Source organism: Sminthopsis crassicaudata, chromosome 1, assembly GCF_048593235.1.
Source record: "Sminthopsis crassicaudata isolate SCR6 chromosome 1, ASM4859323v1, whole genome shotgun sequence".
Taxonomy (NCBI): domain Eukaryota; kingdom Metazoa; phylum Chordata; class Mammalia; order Dasyuromorphia; family Dasyuridae; genus Sminthopsis; species Sminthopsis crassicaudata.
In genome coordinates this window covers 365554192-365576810 of record NC_133617.1, presented here as the reverse complement: position 1 = coordinate 365576810, position 22619 = coordinate 365554192, and the positions used below count along the sequence as shown (strand labels likewise).

The 22619-nt window shown below is 39.5% G+C and overlaps 1 protein-coding gene across 8 annotated transcripts in view; it reads right to left on the bottom strand.

Annotated features, from left to right (window-relative positions):
- SETBP1 (SET binding protein 1) overlaps positions 1-20023 on the bottom strand; it is a 468541-nt gene extending 448518 nt beyond the window's left edge. For 3 of the 8 annotated variants that reach the window (XM_074279242.1, XM_074279248.1, XM_074279246.1), the window contains exon 1: positions 18632-20023. The gene's annotated coding sequence lies outside the window, so the exon portion shown is untranslated. The other 5 variants (XM_074279245.1, XM_074279250.1, XM_074279247.1 and 2 more) reach the window with 3 other exon arrangements.
- Between the last annotated feature and the right edge of the window lie 2596 nt (positions 20024-22619).

Below are 22619 nucleotides of genomic sequence, written 5' to 3'. Positions count from 1 at the left end.
AAAACCCCAACCTCAACAGAAGAGAAGTTTGAAGTGGTGATATTCCGGTGTAACAAGGTTAATATAAGTGTTTATTTTATTCTGGCTTTCCACATCTACCCCTTGACCTTCAGTAAATTGTGCACAGGCTGGTTAACTTAGCTCTACCTCAATGCCTCCCCTTCTCAAAAGCTATTCCATTTGAAGGAAGAACATTCTATCTGACCTTTCCCCTTTACTTCTTCAAAGCAATGTAAAGTTTAGATTTCAGGCTGTGAAATAGAGAGAAAAAAAGTTCAGCACAAAATTGTTGAGCATATAACACGGAGATTGTTGTTTTTTTTTTTTAATAACTGAAATGAATTTAAGATATGCTGTTTTTTATAAGAACAGATATCTACTTCACTGCGATATGAAGACACAAATTTGTTTCTCTCCTTATTCTCTACATAAAATCATACCACATATAAGCAGTCCAAAGAGCTAAGGATAGTTATACAGGATTTCTCCTCTTTCATTTGTTCCTGGTAGAGAGACAAAAAACATTTGGGTATCACCCATACTAGAAATAGTTGAGCTAAATCATATAATCCCCTAGTCCAGTGTCTTGGCCTTCCTTTTCTTCCCCACCCATAATTTTAAAGTGCCTACTCAAAAAAGCTTTCACTTGGCAGTAGTTTTAGAGAGTCCTAAGGCAAGAAGCTAGAAGAAACCTCAAAAGGTCATTTTGTTCATCTTCTCTACTTAGGGTCTGACATATTTAAACCATCTTAGTAGTAGCAAAGACTGTCATCCCATGGGTTTCTTAGGTTTTAAATCTGTTTTAGACTTAAAGACTTGACTGGTAAATATTTCTTATTTAGGGAAATGCTTAATTATATCTGAAAAGCATTCATTCACTGAAATAAGGAAAGATTTTCAGATTTTCTCCCCATTAGTATTATCAAGCAACTCTTAGCAGTAAGGGGGCTTTTAGGGATGTCAGGAAAGTTTTGTAGACTTCACCATCTCTCAGATTCCCTACAGACATTGAAATACTTATCGGATTCTGGAACTATCTAAGCTTGGTAAGAAGGCAGTGTCTTTGTACCAATCACCACCCCATCAAAAATGGGCAATTCTACCAAAAGGACTATCTGTAAGTTTAATAGACTGTTGTGCTGAAAGGGTGGGAGTTCCCTATAATTGGAATTATTCAAACGGAAAGTAGAATGAATCCATAGCAATGAAGTATTAGAAGAAGTCAAACTTAAAGGCCATGAAATCAAACATAAGAATCTCTTCTGGCCACATAAGGATTCAGAAAACCGCATATTAACATTTTCTATGATCTATTGTATTTTTGTGTATTTTGTTTAATATTTCCCAGTTACCCTGGAAGCTGGATCAGTCCTACTATGAAGTGTGATAGATAGCATGACACCGCTGGTATAAAGGATTCCTGCCTTGTTTTCAAGGCTGAATTAGATGATAGATCAGGTCTCTTCCAATTCTTAGAATGAATCAATAATTTCAAGTTAATTCAGACCCTGAGCTACTCATTTGTCCATTTCTTTTTGACAATAATTTTATCAAAAGAAAGTAAAAACAAAAAGAAAATTTGGCAACAGATTTCAGAGCTTTTCCTATCTTATCAATATTTTCTATCTAACCCCAGGGATAGTATCACCTGAAGCTGCTATTTCTAACTTTTTCAAGGCCTCTTCTATAATCTAGGAACCATTTCAAAGCCACAACTAAATTCCTAGAACTTCCTATGTCATGCTTGGTGACTATGCATGAGAGGGAAACATGAATAATTCCTGGAAACTAAGCTGCCTTAGGGTTCAAGATGTTATATACCACATCATACTACATCATAACAGATTTTTCCACATATAAGTAGTTCCCACTTTAAGTATACTCAAAAGAACAGAAGTCTGAAGATTCAAAATAGATTAATTGATTGGAATTGTCTGGGAAAGATGACAGATAAGGATGACTTCATTACAGAAGTATTCTTCACTTTAAATGGGGATTGAATTAGGGTACCTTTATTCATGGGGATGCCATCATAAACTGAAATGTTTATTTACAAATCATTGATAGTCTTGGTATACAGGTTAGAGAGTTTGGAGCTTGAGACAGGAAGACCTGGGCTCAAGGTTTACTTCTGATACATATGTGTTACATGATCCCAAACAAGTCAATTAAAGTTTTGGCACCCCAGACAACTCCCTAAGACTGTAAGTTGCAGAAATAGATACAGACTTACATCATTGGTAGAGGGAGTTCCTCATCTGGGAGTTCCTTTAAGAATTAAATTACAGGCCCAGTAATAAACAAAAAAATAAGAAAAGGGCTAGTAGAATTAAAAAGGTCTTGGAAGCAGGTTCTGCTTTTGACACTGCATAATTTGTACAAACTTTGTAACTATGGACAAGTCATACCTTCTTAGAGCACCAAATAAGAAATTGTAAGACTTTAAGTTACAGGCAAGGGATTCCCACACCAATAAAAATCATAAATTTATATCAATCAAAATGAAACAAGACAAAATTCATAGCTCACTAATTGACCAGGAGATTGTAATTCATGAAACACTTTAAATGTCATCACTGTTCCTAAAATATAAATAAGTCCACTAACAACTTCTACCTTCAATTCATGCAGCTTTCTCAGACTTTCTCCCCAATTATATCTTGCTCATTCTTTAAGGAAGATTCCACTCATATCCCTCCAACTCTTGGAAAAGTTCTCTTTCTCATTTCTGAATTCCCAAAGCACACATTTTGACAGCTGATTACTAGTAGTCCTTCATACCTTTTTCCACTATTTCAAGAATATACATCTTAGCTTCCCAGCTGATTTCCAGGAAATTCCTTCACAGTCAGAGATATGTCCTCTACTACGCCTGCAATTCTAGAGAGCACAGTCAGCACTCAGCACCCTACTAGGCCCATGGAGGCATTTGGCTGTTAATTTGCCTCTTGGCAGCTGCTAAGAAGATTCCAAACCATGGCCACAGAACAATAATCTGGGATTCCTCTGCTTTTCCTGCCTTATGCTCCAGCTACTTGCAAACATACCCACAAACACACACACACACACACACACACACACACACATACACACACACACACACACCAACTGGGTGGGAGATAAAAGAAAGAATTCCCAAAGAAAGAAATCTAACCTATCTGTTCACTTCAGCAGTGCATTGCACTCTGTACCTCCTCCACTGGTCTTTTCCCCAGTGTTTACCTGATAGGCCAAGTTCATAATTCCAACCACTTAGCCCAATGTTCTATCAAGTAATGGGAAAAGGCTGCCAAATCCAGATGTGTCAGGCCTGTGAATGAACATATCCACATATGCATAGACAAACACACGTAGATGCATGGGAATATCAACACAAGGTGAAACTATTTTTCCTTGTCACATTCCTGTAGTCAGTTACTACTTCTAAGAGAAAGATCACAATGAACACACTATGCTTTTTTCCTGCCTATGTTAAAAAAAAAAAAAAAGGTTAACCTTTTGTAAGGGATGAATCAGTAGACCCTAGAAGTCTGGGGTGAGGGTTTCTTAAGCATCTTCTCTGAATAACTGAGGGATAAGCTCAAGAAGTTAGGAGTGGGAAGTGAGAAAGAAGATTAATAGGATTTGGAGCTGAACAGATCTTAGAAATCATCGAGTTCAACCTCTTTATTTGTCAGATCTGGAAATGGATATCTAGACAAATCAAAGGCTGGTGTATATGTTCCCATACTGAGTAACAAAGATTCAAGACTAGTTCCTCTGGATATCACCATTCTTTTTAAGATTCCCATATGGCATTTCACTAGCTGCATGGTGATGAGAGACTAGTGGTATTCTAAGGGGAATGGGCTAAAAATCTGGGAATGATTTCTGTGTGTGTGTGTGTGTGTGTGTGTGTGTGTGTGTGTGTGTGTGTGTGTGTGTGTGACAGAGAGAGACAGGGACAGAGACAAAGAGAGAGAATCAGAGACAGAGAGAGACAGAGAGAAAGACAGACAGAGGGGGAAAGAGGGAGAAGGAGAGGGAAAGGGAGAGGGAGGAAAGAGAAGAGGGAGAGAAAGAAAAAGAGGGAGAGAGAGAGGGAGAGGAAAAGAGAGAATTAGCCTTGTTCTACTAAAGAAAACCTGAAGGGATTTGGAACACAGTGGTTCTAAATATCTAATCCAGTGGTCCTCAAACTTTTTAAATAGGGGGCCAATTCAGTGTCCCTCAGACTGTTGGAGGGCGGACTATAGTAAAAACAAAAACTCACACTCTGTCTCTGCCCCTCAGCCCATTTGCCATAACTGGGCAGGCCCCATAAATGTCCTCAGCAGCCACATCTGGCCCAAGGGCCGTAATTTGAGAACCCCTGATCTAATCTATCTAAATATCTAATATCCAACCTAACATTTATAAAGTACTTTCTATATCTACTGGCTCATACAATTATCACCACAAACCTGTGAGGTAGATGTTGCTATTATCTCTATTTTACAAATAAGAAAATGAAGGCAGAGAGAGTATAGTAAATGTTAAATGTCTGAGGCCAGATTTGAAGTCAGGTCTTCTTAACTTCAGGGCTAGTGCTCTATCCACTGCACCATCTAACTGTCCCATGAACTCAGATTGTCATGACTCTTAGTGGAGCAATCAAAGAGAAGGACCCCTCAAGAGGACAAAACATCATAACTGTAGACCTAGAACCTTAGAAGACATGTAGTCCAACCCCAAATTTTAAAAATGAGGAAACTGGGGACCAAGTAGGTTAAATGACATATAAGGCAGTATTTGAATGCAGCAAGTCTTTTTCTGATGATGATGATGATGATGATTAGCTCATGCCCTTTTTACTGTAGTATGCTAGCTCCAATGGGATCTGAAAAGTTTACCTGTAGAGTTTTAAAGTCTTCATTGACTGAATTTATCAAGATACCACCATCTCTTGGTGGCATTCCATCTCCCTTCTATGGATATAGGACATACCGAGTCACGTATATGTGGTCTCCCTCATTGCAATGTATGTTCCTTGAGGAAAGGTATTGGTTTTTGCCTTGCTTTGTATACTCTGTACTTTACAGTGAGTCTGGCATTAAGAGTTTTAAATGAGTTCTTTTTGACTAAATAACTAATTGAAAGAGTAGAATACTGAAAGTCATCAGTCTAGGAGATAGTTCCACTTTGACTCTTTATAAACCCTTTGACTTTGGGCAAACTACTTAATCTCTCTATATTTTAGTTTCTGTATTTCAGTGATTCTTAACCATTTTTGCATTGGGGAATCTGTCTGGAAGTTTGGTAAAGCCTAAGCAGTCCTTCTCAGAATAATATCTTTTTTAAAGTATAAAATAAAATGTACAGAATTCCAAAGGGAACTAATTATATTGAAACACCATTCTCCAAATATTTTTAAAACAAGTTCTCTGACCTCAGGTTAAGAACCTCAACTCTACCAAGGAAATGAAGGTGTCAAGTTAGATAATCAAGGTCTGTGGAATCCAAGTTCGAAGAAGGGAGAAACTTGTGCACTTCTGTCTGACTATAACTAATCCTTAGCATACAGCCTTGTACACAGTGAGCACTTAGTCATTGACTTCTAAATTGAACTGAACCAAAACTGAAATCCTTATAGTTCTAAGAATCTATGAGCTATATATACAACTTTCCCTTTTACAAAATTATATCTTTCCCTTGATGAGTTATAAAGAACATCTATGCAATATAATTTAATTAATTTTAATATCCTCAGTTCTTATTAGTCTAACATTCTTCTGCATTTCTTCCCTTGACCCCCATCTATTAAATAGCTATTATTGAAAGAGACAGCACTGATAAGGTAGGAAGAGCACAGATCTAATACTTAGGATAACAAGGCAAGTCCTAATTCTGCCTCCAACTAACTATGTGATTATTGATAAGTTATTCCAGACCTTAGCATTTAGAGACAGAATGGGCCTTAAAATCTAGATCTTACTTTCCTCATTTAATAGAATAGATGATCAACAAGGTCTCTTTCTGTCTTAAAAATACCCTTTCCTATGTCTTATAGATTCCAAATCATTCTTACATAAGAACACTTCATAGATGCTAAATGAATATTGGTTAATTGATTGATTGCTTCATTCACTCTAAAACTACCCCATACCATAAGGCTGGTCAGTCAAGTCAGCTTATAAATATTCATTATTAAGTGCCTATATAAAGTATTGTGTTAAGCATGGAAACTACAAAGAAAAAAAAAACAGGAACAAAAGACCTTCCTCTCATAGTCTAATGGGAACACAGCATGCAAACAACTATGTATAACCAAGATATACATGAAATAAACTGGAGATAACTGAGATAGAAGACATGCAGAATAAGTTAATATTCAATAATCTATGTAGAACAAAAACTAAGTGCTCAATAGCTTACCTTTATTATCAACCTACCTATGGATGCTTAATATACATTACTCTCCTTTCTGTACTCTGTACTCCAGCCACACCAGCCTTTTTTATGTCTCAGAACTCAACCATTTCTATTTTTTATCTCTACATCTTTGCACTGGCTATAACTCCCTTTAAAACTTAGATCAAGCAATATCTTCTAGATGAAGCCTTTCTTTATCATCCTGATGTCAATACTCTTTTACCAAAAAAAAATACATATACTATATATGTATATACATACTTTATCATTTTTTTCATACATTGATTTATGTACATTTAGCTCTACAGATAACCCATAAGCTCTTTAAGGATAAGATCTCTAATTTTTGTTTTAGTATCTCCAGAATCAGGCATACTATGCCTATATCTAGTAGGTGTTTGTTAATTGATTGTCATCTATGACTCTGAAAGGCCATTCTACTATTTTCAAAGAGACAGAATGTGATTGACAGACCAAGAGAGCTTCACTGATAACTTCATCAATGTCCAATGTCCCAGAGTCAGCAAAGCTAAGAACACCTGGTCAGTGTTCTGACATCTGTAGTGTCTTGAACACAGTACTGATGGAAGCCATAAGATTATCTCACACTATCAGCAGAACCCCATTACCCAAGCCATCTTCTACTTACCAGCTTGATAAATGAGAAGGGAAAGAGAGTACCCCCATCTTCCTAGAGACATGGCTGTTACAGTGTGATTTCCACAGAAACCTTTCATTCACACAAAGAATCCTCTATTTCAAGAAAAATAGTCTTTTGAAAAGGGGTTCATAGGTTTGACTAAAGGGTTAGAATGGACCTTATAGTAAGAACTACACAATTCACTTTTATTTTCTTACGTACTGTTGGGATCTAGGCCACCAAAGTTCAAATATGACTTCTGAGACTTATTAGATACAGAACCTGGTTTCAACTTCAGCCTCCTCTAGCACAATGGAGAGATTGCTGCATTTGGAGATGGCTGAATTCAAACCCTCACTTTTCCATGTACTTTCTGTAACCATGAGCAAGATTAATTAATCTTTCTCGGTGTCTCTTCTGTAAATCGAAGGAATTGAACCAGAGAACCTATAAGGCCACTTCTTGCTCTTGAGCTATGATCCTAAATTAGAGAGACTATTAAGACCTAGAGAACATCAATCAAATGAGAAAATGCATATTTTGCAAAGCCTTATAGCACTAAATAAATGTGAGCTGATTTTATTCTCATTAGGTCAGTCTCCTCACTGTTCTCTTGAAATACTGTTTCCATCCTTGTACTTTTGCTCATACTACTGTGTTCCTATATTGTCCCTATTTAGAATGACCACCCTGCTATTTCCCTTTTCTCCTAACCAAATTTCTACCCGTTCTTTAAAGCCCCACCTCTCCAAAAAGATTACTTTGATCCCCAATCTCCCAATTCCAGTGATCTCCTTCCTCTCTGAACTCCTATTGCACTCAGAGTCTGGAAAATGTCACTCAACACTTACATTCTGCCTCATATTGTTTTCTATTTCTCCTGTGCTGTTAGGCTTCCCAAGGGGATTTTAACCTTCCTGATTATGGGACAATGACTTGTATCCTTCACAAAATTGCATAGGAACTGGCATATAATAGGCACTCAATAACTTTGCTGACTGACTAATCAATCAATTAATTAATTAATGGTCACATCAGGAACACTGAATACAGAGTAGTGCTCCAAAGTTCTGACCCTTTTCTTCCTAATAAAGGAAGGAAATGTAAATGGGAACAAAAGACAGGCACAAGGGAATCTTCCACAAATAAACAGTAAGCTCAGAATACCATTCTCCTAATGAAAGGTTAGCAACTCCTTGCTTTTAATATATCCCTTAAATCAAACACCTAAACCTTATTGAATACCAAAAGACTTACAGATCAGGCTTGCTTTATATTGTCTTCTCTCCTCTTTCTATAGACAGAAATTCTAATCCTGATAAATTGGGGGAGGGAGAGAAGAGCAGCTCCAGGAGGTCTATCCCATAGTTCTTTTCTGGAGAAAGACTATGTCCCCTCACACACATTTATGTGTGTGCTCGTGCAAGCATATGCACATGGATGCAGACACAGAGAGATGACTATACCCTAGCTCTTGCCAGAAAGAGCATGTTTATGCACAAGTTTTCTGATTCCAAGACCAGAACTTTTTCTACTCCTACCACATGACTCATCCACAATGAAATGTGATGATGACATCTTGCTGTCTGCCGGAGAGCCCTCCTGATTTCAGAGAATAATCAGTTCTCAACTGGGTCAGAATAGGTCTTGTTTCATTGAAGTGGCCCAGAATAATCCATCTAGGTTTTCCCTATACCCTAAAACCTTTACTATTCATCCTACCTAGAATCATAGCCAGAACTCAGTGTATGCAAAATGGGTAGTCTCCAAGGGCAAAAAAATGTAGGAAGATTGTTGTCATTGTTACATCATTTCCATCATATCTGATTCTTCATGACCTTATTTTGGGATTTTCTTGGCAAAACATAGTAGAACAGTTTGCCATTCCTCTAGTTCATTTTACACAAGAGGAAACTGAAGCAAACAAGGTTAAGTGACTTGCTCCGGATCACACAACTAGTGTTTAAGTCTGGATTTGAATTCAGGTCTTCCTAAATTCAGGTCCACCACTTTATTTACTTTGCTACCTGGCTGCCCCCTGCAAAAAGATAGTCCTTTTTTCCCTTAAAAATATGTATATATGTGTATATATATATTTTTTTAATGTCAGAAAATCCTACTGTCCGAAGCACATATTTTGTGAAAAATCAAATGGCATGTACTATACAGTCACAGACTCAAAGACTATGATACAATTGTCAAACCCTGTCAAGCATTTTTAGACTCCCTCACACTTCTGTAGCATTTTAAGGATTACAAGACATTTTCCTCACAACTAAGTAAGTAGTACAAGCATAATTTTGCCCTAAAGCTCTGAGGAGTTAAATGCCCAGCCCATGATTAAGCAGTAACAACATATCAAAGTTGTGACTAAAATCTAGGCCTTCTGATTTCCAGGTCCAGTGTTCTTTCCTGTCTAAGATCTAGCTGTAATGCCTTCCTCTTTCTATCTCCCCCTAAGGCAAATTCCAGCTTGTCCTGGAAGCCCTCCCTGCCCACTTCAGATATTCTTCTGAACTTCTCTAAACTGTAGATCTCATAATCTAAACTACACAATTCACCCTTTGATTAACTACTATTCGATGCTTCTTCATTCACCAACTATTCATCAACTGCTTCATGTGTGTTAGTCTTATATCTCCAATAATATTGTAACTTTGTACTTTTTTATACTTTTCTTTTACATGTCTCACATCATCAAGCACATTGCTGGAGCAACATTATTGTGACTGGTACTCAAAAGCTATATAGAAACCACATGGTCAGGTAGGAGAGCTATGCTTCTAAGTCCTAATACTGGGGAGGCTAAGGTTGTCTGATTTCTTGAGACTGGGAATTCTAAACTGAAGTACAGCTAAAGCAGATCTAGGGTTCAAACTAAGTCCAGCATCAGTAAAGTGAGCTTCAGGAGAGCAGGGGCTCACATATTACCTATGGAGAAGCAAAAAACTGCTGATCAGAAATAGAGCTAATCAAAGTTCCTGTGGTGATAAGGTGATAAACAATAGGACTGGAATCAGGGGTAGACCCTTTCATTCTAGGAAAAGAAGGAAGGAAGGGAGGAAGGGAGGAAGGGAGGGAGGAAGGGAGGAAGGGAGGAAGGGAGGGAGGAAGGAAGGGAGGGAGGGAGGAAGGGAGGAAGGAAGGAAGGAAGGGAGGGAGGAAGGGAGGAAGGGAGGGAGGAAGGAAGGAAGGGAGGAAGGAAGGAAGGAAGGAAGGAAGGAAGGAAGGAAGGAAGGAAGGAAGGAAGGAAGGAAGGAAGGAAGGAAGGAAGGAAGGAAGGAAGGAAGGAAGGAAGGAAGGAAGGAAGGAAGGGAGGGAGGAAGGGAGGAAGGAAGTTAGGGAAGGAAGGAGGGAAGGAAGGAAGGAAGGAAGGAAGGAAGGAAGGAAGGAAGGAAGGAAGGAAGGAAGGAAGGAAGGAAGGAAGGAAGGAAGGAAAAGTTAGGGAAGGAAGGAAGTTAGGGAAGGAAGGAGGGAAGGAAGGAAGGAAGGAAGGAAGGAAGGAAGGAAGGAAGGAAGGAAGGAAGGAAGGAAGGAAGGAAGGAAGGAAGGAAAGGAAAGAAGGAAGGAAGGAAGGAAAGAAAAGGGAGAGAAGAAAAGATGAAGGAAGGGAGAGAAGAAGAAAAATAGGAAAAGAAAAGGGAAGGGAGGGAAGATAGAAGGAAGAGAAAATCACAAGTACAAGGCCTTTATATCTTATTACCTTTGTAATTTTTGATTAATGATCTCTTTTTTTGCATCTCAAAGGTCTCAAAACAGAAATAATAACAACCCCCTCAAAAGACACTGTTACTAATGATTCTATTAATGTTTGCTTACAACTTTTAATTATTCCACATCACTAACAACTTCCATGACCCAAGTGTTTCAAATAGAAATTCCTAGGTCCCATGATTGACATACAGATCCCTCCAATCCAATCCAAATCAATCTGGCCTGTTCTCAGTCCCCATACAACTCCTTCCCTTTTCTATAAATCCTTGGCAAGCAGAATGAATGAGTCAAAGTCCTCATGTTTATTTAATTTAACTAACAGTATTGCTTTATTTTTCTTCTCCCCACCCTCCTATATATTCCACTCCCAATTTTTTAATAATATTAATTTATATTTGTATAATATTTTGCAGTTTACAAAATATTTCCCAATACATTCATTAATTTGAATCTTACTAAAACACTTTGAGATAGACAAGGTATTAAAATTCCTATTTCAGAGATTTGAAAAAAAAATAGACTTCTCACTCTCTCAATTTTGTTTCCTAGAAAAGCCACCAGTTGCTCTCTTCCCTCTAGTATAAATACATATTTACTAGATACAAACTATGCATGTAAACCTTAGATAGAAGCTAGTAGCAGCAGTAAGAAGTGTTTTCAAAAAATAGACACAACTCCTGATTTTGAGCCGCTTAGAAGTCATTTGAGGAAATCAATTTCTCCTGTATTTGAAACACTGGCTTTTCCATAGAGTCAGAACTGGAGAGATTTTAGGATACAAGCTAAATGCAGGAATAGATTCATATTCCCCAGAAAAATTCCAGCAGTGTACTTTCTTCCTTGTTTCCCTTGTTCAGTTATACCAAAGAAGACAAGGTGAGAGGAAGATCAAAGTTTTCTGACCCCTTCAAATACTACCTCAAATTATATCTTCCAAACTTAGCATGCCATTACTACCTATCAAACATCTTCTTCTTCTAAACTTTGTCCAGGATTCCCACCCTCCATAAAGCCTTCCCAGAATAATTCAACCTATCACATATCCATTTTTAATCTTTTCCACTTTGCAGAACACTTTGCATATTTAGGCATATTTCGACATAATTATGATTGATTAAATAGATGATATTGGTTCAGTCCCCTTAGACAGACTTGAGAATTCAACTATTAGAGGTCAAGTGAAAAGATCACCAGTTTTCTTTTCTTTTTATATTTGAAACAGGCCAGATCTGTTGCTAGGTCACTAAGATAACTATAGATATGAACTAAGTTAAATGTTTATTAACTAAGATTGGACAGCAGTAAAATAAAGTTTAAAATAATATTGTCTTGAACATTCTCATTTTTTAAATCCCCTCACATATGAGACCTATAATAGTAATTTCTTTTGAAATGAATTTATCATAGGATTTCTCAAAACAGTCCTCTACCCAAATACACTTAAAATAAAACAGTACTGGGATATAGGAATGTGATGGGTACTATGAAGTTCACAAAATATAAGATATGACTATTCTCACAAGAAATTTAGTTAATGAGATAACATATAAACAAAAAGAAAGTTCAATAGTAGAAGAAATGTCACAAGGCAGTCCATTTGTCAAATGAGTGATACTAGCAATAACTGCTATTAGACAACCTGGATTGATAGCTATTCAACTTCAGTCAAATCACTTATAGATTTAGAGCCAAGAGGGACCTTAGAGGTCAACCAGTCCAACCCTCTCATTTTACACATGAGGAAATAGTCTCAGAGAGGTCAAGCAACTTGGAGGTCACACAGTTAGTTAGCAAAAGTCCCTTCAAGTTCTAAATCCATGGTCCTGTGATTCTAAAAGGACAGATCAGTGAGGACTAGAGTGATCAGGAAGCAGTTCATGAAGACTGAAATTTGACTTAACCTTGAAGGATTAGTAAAATGTGGACAGGTAATAAATACTGAAAGTATCCAACCAAGAAACTATAGGAGAAAAAAGCAAGGATTTGGGAGAGCTCGTAGTTTATTCAAAGAGAATTAAGTAGACCAACAGCAAAGTGCCTATTATAGTCTATAAAATTCAACTTTCCTGATACCTGATTCAAATGTGAGGGAACAGTAGCTAGATCAGGGAACAAATTTACTATGAAATATTTTCTTAGTAACAATAAAAATCCCAGCTTTGGTCCAAACAAAATCCAGTACAGGCTAATCAGGCTGACCTCTTTTTTCTTCCATGCCTATTTAGATCTATAAAATATAGCTAAAAGCAAGAAATGTTTATCTCTACCATTGCCTTTGAGATTACTTCTGGGGGCTCTTATTTTCACTTACTCCATCATGGGCACCTCTCTAATCCTTTTCTACCTCCTTCCCTCAAGTCAACACACATCCATTAAATTTTTCTTGCCCCTTGAGAGCCTGTGAATGATATAAGAGAAGTAAATGACTAGAATGCTTCCTTATCTATAGTCTACTACACTGCACAGTTCAACTGAAGACCTTTTAAAAGAGATCTTTCTCTTTTCCACTTCTCTCCCAACTGTCTTAGACCTGTCCAAAGATTCTCTGGAACTTAATGGATCTTGGAACCAAATGGATTGGCACCAATCAAAGTGATCTCCTGGCCCTTGGGAGTTCTTATGGCATGTACAATGTGGTGGGAAGAGATCTGACATTAGTTCTGTTCTAGATACTGACTGAGTTCTAATCTGGATTTGCATCTAAATCTTAGTGATATTTTGAGAAATTCCACTGATATGCTTTTGCTTCTATTTGTTCTTCTATCAAAATATGGTAACAATGCTTGCCTCACCTACCTCCTACAGACATCTTGGAACTCAAGTGTGATGAGTTACAAGATTGAATTTTGGAGAAATATAAAGTGTCCTACAATAGAAGAGATTATCAGTGATAGGAGAATATGCTTGGGCAGGGAAAACTTCTCTCACCTCTAATTTGACAGTTTAGGAACTCTCATCTGTTCACCATCCCCTCATTCTTCCCTAGCACTACAAGAATCAGGCACCTTTAGTAGCATGGGGGTCAGCTCAACTGCCTGCCTGTAATTATTCTACAAGGATCTGAGAGAGTTAATCTGTGCCTGCTGATCATAATCAGTCATCAGTTCCTGAAGAGAGTGGGGCCACTTCCTACAGCCAGAGAAAGCCTCTGGACTTCAGGGCTGCTTATGTGGTTCATTAGACACCAGTATCATTCACTCTGGTTTGAGTCAGGAGTCATCCAAGTGCTGGTCTTCAAACCAAAGGCCAAAGCTTTTCCCCCTTTCTTTCAGTTCTGGGGAAGGGAAATTGCCTAAAGGAAAACACAAACAGCAGAGGAAAGCCTTGCCAGAACCACTGAACCCTGTGGAGAAAGCCAGTTAAGAGTCAGTGATTTCTCCAAGATCTTGTCATCCAAGGTCAGAGCTGTCTCAAAGAGTTACTTTTTCCAGAGTTTGGTTCAGCCTAAGGAGGTGTTTAGATGCTAGTCAGAGGCCCAAGGAAAAGAAAGAAGTAAAAAGGAAATGAAAATGCAAAGCCAAAACAATATCCTAGGGCTGCATTTTTTTTTTTTTTCTTTTGCATGAAGTTGCTCAGTGGGTGTCTGGTGTTTTGTTTTCTAAGCATATCACCCTTTTGTTCAGACCAAGTAGAGTATTTGTGACCTCATGAGAGCTCCTATGAATCAAAGGAGGGGTTGGGAAATAAAACCACAAAGAAACTAAATACCAATAACTATATTTATATGTCTAGAGCATCTTGCTGAATAGGCTAAAACATAATGTATATTTATTGCTTATGTCCATATTATTTCACAGAATGAAGATGGACTAATAATCCCATTCTACAGAGGAAACTGAGGCTGAGGGAAAACAGTGACAGCTAACAGCAACAAAAGCCTAAAGGTTTCTTTGAAACTGATCTGCATTTGTCTTACAAACTTCAAGTAGGAGGATTCCTACTCCATAGTTATTTAAAAACAAAGCAATTCCATTTTCTTCTGCCATAATCTTCAACACTTTAGGTCTCTAAGCAAAACCAATACATGATTTCATCTTTTTTTTTTTTTTTTAAAGACAACACATTTCCTTAAAAATGCTAATGTGTTAATAATAATTTACCTCCTTTTTTGGCAGGAACCAAAGTTGAAGAAACTTAAAATACCATCAGCAAAAAAATTATTTATTTCCCATCCCTGGGTTATAGGGGGGGATAGAGGGGGGGGAGAGAGAAACATTTTATTGGCTGGGTCCCTTCTCAATAGCTTTCTGGTTTCAATTAAAACTTCAAGTCTCCAAGGGAAAAATTGGCATTCTGGGAGGCTGAAGGAGAGCCAAAAGTCAGTGACTCCACAGGAACCCAGAAAGGATGTCCCATTCCTCTGACTATTTCTCATCTTTCTCCTTTTGCATACATGCTAGTAGAGATGAAAGGATACTCTTGAGAGAGCTCTTTTTTTCCTTGACTCTAGCTTTAGTGCCAGAGAACTATTGATTGGGCCCCTAATGGAAATGAAAGCCAAGATAACAGGAGGAATTAAAAAGGAAATCTGAAGGGAAGGGTATACCTATTTATTTCTTCTTCAGCAAAATTCTGTCTCGCAATTGGCAATTTTTCACCTACTTATCAAAGATTTCTGTCCCAGAATTCCCTCGTTCTCCATTACAAGACACTTCAAAAGTTAACAACATTTACTAAGTATCTTATGTGCTAGGCACCATACTAGGCACTAAGAAGAGAAACAATCCCCGGGTTCCTGGAAGGAATGTCAACTGAGTGAACTGTTGGGTCAATAATGGACCATTACTGGTGTCTGCTGGGTAAAGTGCAAGATGGGAACTCCCAGCAGTTCTTTACTGTATAAGCTCCTGATGTTAACATACAAAGGATCAGATTACAACCCTTTACTTGCCTAAACCATTTTAGGAATTGCATCAATGAACTCATATGGCAGTTGATATTTCTTTTCCAAAGCTAATAAGACACCTTCCCCAAGAAAGTACACTGCTCAGGAGATACTTTCTCCCTATCTCCCTCCTAGACACCTCCTCTCTCCACTCCCAGCCCCACTTGTTTGTTCCAATAACACTTCTATTTCCCCTATAAATGAGAAATGTCATTTTTCCCTTCTCTGAATCTCTATTATATTTGCTCTTTACCTCCTTCTCCCTGAGCTTAGCTCAAGTTACATTGCTACTACTATCTTCCACAGCCTAGGTTTGACACCAGCCCAACACTGAGAATCAGAAATGACTGTAGGCAAAAGCCACACACACTCTGTATCCTCTCGGAAACCTTGCTGACAGGGTTCTCTCCTATATATTGGTTAACTCGTTAGTTAACCCAAAAAACAAAACAAAACAACAAAATAGAGCCTCTTCAGTCTGACACTACTTCTCTATGTGTCTATGTGTGTCTGTGTCTCTGTTCTCTCTGTGTCTGTCTCTCTCTCTCTCTCTCTCTCTCTCTCTCTCTCTCTCTCTCTCTCTCTCTCTCTCTCTCTCTCTCTCTCTCTCTCTCCAAACTCTCCAAACTCTCCAAACTCTCCAAACTCTCCAAAGCATCCCAAGCTGTCTATCTATAGAAGAAAGATGTGTTTCATCTATCTGGGAGTTTAAGGGTCAGAGAAATGGAGGACAGGAGGAGGAAAAAGGGAGAGACTGATCAGGGACTTATGAAAGCACCAGTTATATTTCTAAAGTGCTACTGACCCAGGTTCCTCCCTTCTGTCACACACCCTCACTCTTTATCCACCCTTTAGTTACCCTACTCATCTGATGCCAAACTTCTAACTCCAACAGGCATAGTGGATGCTGCCCTCTCCATCCACAATGGAATACCAGTTTCTCAGATATAACTTTCCATCAATCCTCTGCCACATACCACACTTCTACATTTCAAATGAAGAAAAAGGAGAGGATGGCTCAAATCAAATTTAACTATTTGACAGAAAACCAAAAAAAGAATGGGGATGGGGTGCACCTAAAACTGACAAGTTGTTTCCTGGAAACTTGCTTTTCAGAACTATCTCGGCATAAACCCATGGGGAAAAAAATTAAGAGGGAGAAACGAGGGAAGAAGGTGAAGGAAGGCAAAGCTGGGAAGGGAAAGGAGCAGTTTTGACAGTTCTTACAGAATGAATTTCCTACCCCAGAACTTTAGGAGGGGGAAAAAATATGAGAGCTGGGGGAAGTAAAGGAAAGGAAAGAGGATTACTATACACCTCATCAGAAATTGCTCTTTTGGGGAGAGTTTCTCCAGGGATAAGAAGACACAAATTGCCCTTTTAGTATTAGATGTCAACCATGAGATTATCAGTAGAGTTTATTTGAAGCGGAAGCAAATCGGAAATCTTTCTCTCAACTGCCTTTTTAGACAGATATCATGTACACTCGGAATCACACAGAGACACATGTAAAAAATAAACGCTACATCAGGGGGCAATAGGAAAAAAACCCAGAGGCAATAGGTTAGGGTACCATAAGCAAGACATATCTCCTACTATCAATCAAGCAAACTTTAAGATCTTCAATGAAAATATTTCCACTTTGTATCTGATTATGGAGTTGGGGAGGGAAGGGCTGCAGTGGTTTGGTTTGGCTTTTTGGTGGATTTGTTTGGTTTTTGGAAGGCAGCATTTCCGCAGTAACTTCATTTAAAGAACCAACATTGCATGGAACAGATTTCTAAACAATCCTCCCCATCATAGACACAACTCAAAAACTATCATCACTCTTATCATCATTCTTTAAAATATCTGCATGACCAGTTTAATCTACTATCTATAATGTCTATATCTATAGACTGTCTATAAGAAGCATCTGAAAGGTTATTTTGGCCAAATAGTAGAGGGATCTAAATAAATATTTTTTTAGAGGTAGGAGGTTTCTCTTGGTTAGTTTCCTTCTGAAAATACAGAAGGGATAATGCTGCCATTAATTTCGGAGCATTTTCTCTTGCCCTCTATCTCTTCACAAACATAAACACAGAGTTTATTGTAGCAAATTGCTGTTTTTAGGGAATGCCTGTCCTTTCAGTGTCAAAGAAAATTAAAAAAACAACAAGAAGAAACAAACAAATCCACTCAATGGGATCTGAAGAGAAAGACACTAATACACATACACAACCACACACCAACCTTAGAGAACTGGACCATATCTTCCCTGGTTTTTCTTTCTATTAATGACACGTTAGATTCTGATACATTCCACACACATACACACACACACCCCCTTAAAAAAAAAAAACAACAACTAGGTTACAATGTAGCTCTCTAGCTCCACTTAACCTGTAACTTACAAAGGGGTGGGGGGGGAAGAAAAAAGAAAAAAAAAAAAGCCTACCTTCTTCCCACCCCCTTCTGAGCTCCCTCCCCTCTTTTTTTGAGTTCACCCCAGCCCACACCAAACCCGCCAGCCACCATCAGCAGGCAGCACGACCGAGGTTGGGTGGAAAAAAGGGCGGGGGGGGGGGGGGAACCAGAGAAAAACCAGATTATGCAAAACTCAAAAAGCTCCCAACCCGCCAAGCCTGACCCTTCCACCGCCACCGAGCCTCTCCAATGGAGCCCAGCATCGCTCCCCACCCCCAAGATCCCGCAAGAATCGCTCCCCCCCCCACATCCCAACCCTCTGGCTAAGACCAGCATCCCGCGGTCCACCGCCGCCCCTACCCCAGTGCCACGGCAACCCCCCTCCCCCCCACCGAGAGACATTAACTTTTGCATGCTGGAAAAAATAATAATAATCCTACTCCTCATTCACATCCTTTTCAGGCAAATCGCTCCTCAGGCGAACCCCCGGACGCCCGGGCGATGGTTTCAGGATTCCTCTCCCGCTCCGAGGGTTTTGCTTTTTTGTTTTGTTTTGTTTTTTGTTTTGTTTTTCAAGGTCGATGGTATTTACTAACCCATATCCCAAAAGGCCGGCGCGTCTCGGGAGGGGGCTGTCGCCTCGGCTCGATCCTCCTCCTCTGTCTCTTTCTCTCTTTCTCTCGGCTTTTAGATCCCGGTTTCAATCGCTCGCCCGAGCCCCCAAAGGTGCTGTTGCGGCAACTCCATCGCGATAACCATCTGTCAAACAGGGAGCCGCGGGCGGGCTACACACGCACGGGGGGCGCAGGAGGAGGGGGGCAGAAAGCGCATAGAGGCGGCGGCGGCGGCGGCGAGCGCGGAGCCCCCGGAGCCCCCGAGCCCCGCAGCCCAGCGCCGCGGCGGCTTCCCGACGCTGCCCAGCTCAGCTCGATAGATTTATAGAGAGAGATATCAAGGGGGAAAAATGGCGTCTCCGGAGCTTGAGGAGTCCTGGAGTAATCAAATTCACACACACACACACACACACACACACACACACACACACACACACACACACACACACACTCACAGCAGTCTGGGCTAATTTTAGCAGGAGCCCATTAAAAAAAAAAATCCAGTCTCTCTGATCAATGCAATTTTTTCCCCCTTAATGGTGGAATTGATTTGATTTTCTTTAAAAAAAAAAAAAAATGTTCTTCCCCCTTTTTTTGGCTTGCAGAAGACGGTGCACGGAGAGCGAAAGAGGTTTTGCTGATCTCTGCAGTTTAATCAGCGCCGAAGCTTTTCTCTCCTCTCCTCTCCTCTGCTCTCCTCTGTTCTCCTCTCCCCTCCTCTGCTCTCTCCTCTCTCCCTCGCCGGCGATTGCTAGTGCTGCTGCTGCGGCTGCCGCTGTTGCTCCATTGCTCACCGATCCACCTCCCCCCACCCCCACCCCCTTTTGCTTCTCTCTCCTCTCACTCTCGCTCTCCTCTCGCTAGCTCTCTCGCTCTCCTCTTCCCTCCCTCCTCCTCTCTCTCAATGTGTGTGTGTGTGTGTGTGTGTGTGTGTGTGTGTGTGTGTGTGTTTGAGTGTGTGTGTGTGTTTGTGTGTGTGTGCGCGCGTGTGTTCCTGTCGCCCGCTCCTTCTCTTGCTCCTTAGCCTCTTCTAAGTCCTGAAGCAGGAGGGGGAGAATAGGGGGGAAAGGAGGAGTGAGCCAAGGGGTAGGGGGTGGGGGGCCGAGAATTGGAGAGGAGGCTACAGAAGAATCAAGCGTGCTGTTCCAAGCCCCGGGTTTGCTCTTGGAGTGAAACGTTGGAGCGTACTACTTAGCAAACCGCTCCCCTTTAGCTTCCTTCCCTTTCATAGATGAGACTAAATGGGGGGGGGAAATCCCCCCCCTTTTTTTTTCCCCTTCCTAAATGATGAATTGGGGGTGGGGGAAAGAGGAGTTGTTGTTCAAAGGGGGAGAGAAAGAACAGTTTGTTAAATCAGATCTGGAAGCTCTGTCTTCCTTTCGCGTTTCCCTCGTCGCCCTCCCCCCCCACTCTTGTCTCTCACCCTGCACTCCCCCCCACCCTCAGCAAACCCCACCACCACCCCTCACTCCTTCTTCTGTGTCTGTTTTTCTCCGAGTCCTGCAGTAGTCAAAATGGGAATGATCAGACCCAGGGACGGCAGTGCTCGGAGCTGGGTTACTGCGCTCAACACTGCCACTACCTGACACAACAGAAGCACTGTTGGGAGGGGGGAGAGGAGAGAGGGAAATAGGGAGACAACATGTGATAGGCTATAAAATTGGTTGCATTTTTTTTTAACCTGGTAATTAAATTTCACTTTCAGGGGTTTATTTTAAAAATACATGGATGCATTCAGATGCTCATTTGCAATTTCTCATTATTTATGATCTCGATTAATTCCTTCTGTTGGTAGAGTTGGAAGAAGGGAGGGGGTTAGACTATTACAATATTAATTAGAAATGTATGTTCACGAGTAATTCTGTATTCGACGATGGTGAAAATGAATAGACTCAAATCTCCTCAGTTCATCCAAAATGTTTTTTTTTTTTTTTAATTTCTTTGAATATTTGTATTTGGGCAGCAAAAGTTCTTTTCTGGACCTCCTCAAAAAGAACATATACTTTAATAGACTTTTTAAGGTTTGGCATGACTAACAGTCATGTGAATACTGGTTGAGGGCAGGGCATGAACATGATGAACTGTGAGGTCCCTTTTCAGGGACCCTAATATCCCTAAAATAATTAAGATATGATAAACATTAAGAGAGCTCCTTTATTTGTGAATTTATTTATATCAAAATATTTATGAAGAACTTTATTTGTGAACATATTTATATAAAGACTTTAAGGTTGCCTCTGAAAGAAAAGGGAATGGCAAGAAAGTTTGGAGGGGAGAAGGTAGCTAAAAATTTCCAGAGCTGTTATATAGCTGATTACCTGAAGGAAAGGATGTTGCTTAGTGGATACTCCAGGTGTCTTCCTTCACTCCCAAACAACTTTTCCATGTTAGTGACCTAAAGGGCTAAGAGGAACTGAATCATATGATTCTTCTCCCCTCACTTCCTGCTCCCCCAGAGTAAAGCTCACCTCATTATAAACCACAGGTCTTAAAGGCCACACAAGTTCTCTTTCCTTTTTTACTTTTGCAACAGTCAAAGTGACCTGTTTCAGAAGGCCTTCAGCCTGTTTTCATATTGCATAGTCTTAGTGATGTTAAGTAAGTGCATAATTTTCTTTTTTTAATCAGCATCTGGAATCTGTATACCCAAATATCAGTGTACCCATTGTATAAATAAGGAAACTGAGAGGTTCAAACTTGCCCATAATCAGTCAGCAGCAAACTTAGGGCCCATGATTCTAAAGCAATAAGCTGTTTCTCTAGTAAATCAAGAGGGAAATTGTATAGGATCAGGCACAAAATATTGTTTATTATTAAATAACCTATGGCATGAAAAAACCCTACTGAGAAAGTAAAGGCTTTCATATGAGTTTCCAAATCTCCCAGAGCTAGAAGAAATATTAAAGATGATTTTATCTATGAGGGATTTTAGTGCAAACAATGTAAATGGTTCTCATTTATAAATGAGAACTTAAATCTTAAATTAGATGAATATCAGGTAAAATATGGAGTTTTTTGTTCAATTATGGATTAAGCCTGATGGCCTCTGAATTCCCCTATTGGATCGATCATAGTAACAGAGGTTGAACGCAACTTTGAGGTCGTTCAGGTCAACCCCTTCATTTAAAAATGAGAAAAAAATAGGTCCAGAAAGACTTAAGAGTTATACAAGATCACAATTTAGCAAGTAACAAAGCCCACATTTGAGCTCCAAATTCTATGCTTTTACCATTGTCTCATCCCTGAGATTCTGTGTGTGACTATAAGGAACTCCATATTCTTGGAAATTCTCTATATAGGGGGGTTGAAACCAGATAATGTGAAAGTTTGAAAGGAAATGGAGAAAGAGCTACATTATAATGTATAAGGGAAAGCAAGGGTTCTGAAATCAAAGAATCCAAATTCTGGTCTTGATACTGTTACTGTCTCTATGAGTATGAGTAAGTTTTTTAAGTCTCTGTAGGCCTTAGTCTCTTCAAAACAAAGGCTTTGAATTAGATGATTTCTAGGTTTCTTTGCTTTAGGACCTACAAAGGAGGACAAATCCCTCATTTCTAAAAAGAGTGCTTTGGAGAGAAGTTTACACCATGAATTAGAGACATCCTCCAATTTGATGTAAGGTTCTTTCCACTTCATGATTCTGAAATGAAATCTTATTTTGCTCAAAAGTGTGCAGATAACTGACAGAATAAGGACTTGTATTCAAATCTCAGGAAAAGGCTCACTTCTAGGAGTGCTGAATTTCTTTGGAGCCCTTCTCCCCCTAGTGGGCCACATACTAAAATGTCTCAAATTCAGACAGTTGACTTTGACTAATATATCAGGAACATAGCAAGCATACCTCTTTAAAAGAGCAGCACCTTGTAGCCCCTTTCATTTGGAACTTCAGTGGAGAAGGGGGAGGCAGAGGCAGCCAAAGAAAAGAGCAGCAAGTGTTTGTCTGGGTTTTCTTTATCCTTCAAGGCCTAGT